Consider the following 1,509-nt stretch of genomic DNA (forward strand, 5'->3'; position numbering starts at 1 on the left):
TGCAACCTCCATCTCCCAGGCTCAAGCAATCCTCCCACTCCAGCCTCCCAAGTAACTGGAACTACAGGCATGTCCCACCATGCCTGGTTAATGTTTGTATTTTTGTAGAGACATGGTTACATCACATTGGCTAAGCTGCTCTCAGACTCCTGGACTCAAGTGTTATCTGCCCGCCTTGGCCTCTCAAAGTGCTCTCCCATTTATTAATATGAATGTATTCAATCATCTATGTTAGTACAGACTCATAGACACTTATTTTATACTTTGGGCTATAATTTGATGCTTACTTTATTTATTTTGTTGCTCAAGTTGCTCCATCTTTGGCCGCTGGGGGCTCTTTCAGTTGGTTCCTGCATCCCTTTGTCATATCCCTATCAAAGTGGGTTTTCCCCCTTTTTTGGTCCCCATGTGAACTTTTAAAGATAAAATACGAGCTTTTCAGTACATTTCCACCTTGCTGTGACAACCCAAACTGGGGTCAGGACTAGGGTAAGGCAAGTGCCTGACAAAATTTAAGGGGTGCCAGAAAAACTTAGCAGTCATGATTTAAAAATCAAAATTATAGACTGGGCATGGTGGCTCACTGTAATCCCAGCACTTTGGGAGACCGAGGCAGGTGGATCATTTGAGCCCAGGAATTTAAGACCAGCCTCCAATATGGTGAAACCCTGTCTCCACTAAAAATACAAAAATAGCCAGGTGTGATGGCAGACACCTGTAATCCCAGCTACTTGGGAGGCTGAGGCAGGAGAATCACTTCAACCCGGGAAGCGGAGGTTGCAGTGAGCTGAGACTGCGCCACTGAACTCTAGCCTGGACAGCAGAGTGATACTCTGTCTCAAAAAGAAAAAACAATCAAAATTATGGACTCAAATGAATATTTGCACACCCATGTTCATAGCAGCATTTTTCATAGTAGCCAAAAGTGGAAGCAACGCAAGCATCCATCAATGATGAGTGGATAAACAACACGTACTATATCCACACAACAGAATATTATTCATCTTTTAAAAGGAAGGGAATTCTGACACAGGCTACAATGAGGATGAACCTTCAGGACATTATGCCAAGTAAAATGAACCAGTTACAACAAGACAAATACTATATGATTCCACTTATATGAGGTATCTAGAGTAGTCATATTTAAGAGCCAGAAAGTAGAATGGGCAGGGTGTGGTGGCTCAGACCCGTAATCTCAATGCTTTGGGAGGCTGAGGTGGGAGGATAGCTTGAGGCCAGGAATTTAAGTCTGGCTTGGGCCATGCAGCAAGACCCCATCTTTCCAACAAATAAGTAAATTAGCAGAGTGTGGTGGCATATGCCTATAGTCTCAGCTACTCAGGAGGCTGAGGTGGAAAGATCCCTTGAATCCAGGAGTTTGAGGCTACAGTGAGCCGTGATTGCACCACTGCATTCCAGCATGGACAACAGAGGGACACTGTCTCTAACAATAATAGAATGGAGGTCACCAGAGGCTGGAGGAAGAGAGAACAGGGAGTGAGTTCATAT

Source organism: Colobus angolensis, unplaced genomic scaffold (genome assembly GCF_000951035.1).
Source record: "Colobus angolensis palliatus isolate OR3802 unplaced genomic scaffold, Cang.pa_1.0 Scaffold178, whole genome shotgun sequence".
Taxonomy (NCBI): domain Eukaryota; kingdom Metazoa; phylum Chordata; class Mammalia; order Primates; family Cercopithecidae; genus Colobus; species Colobus angolensis.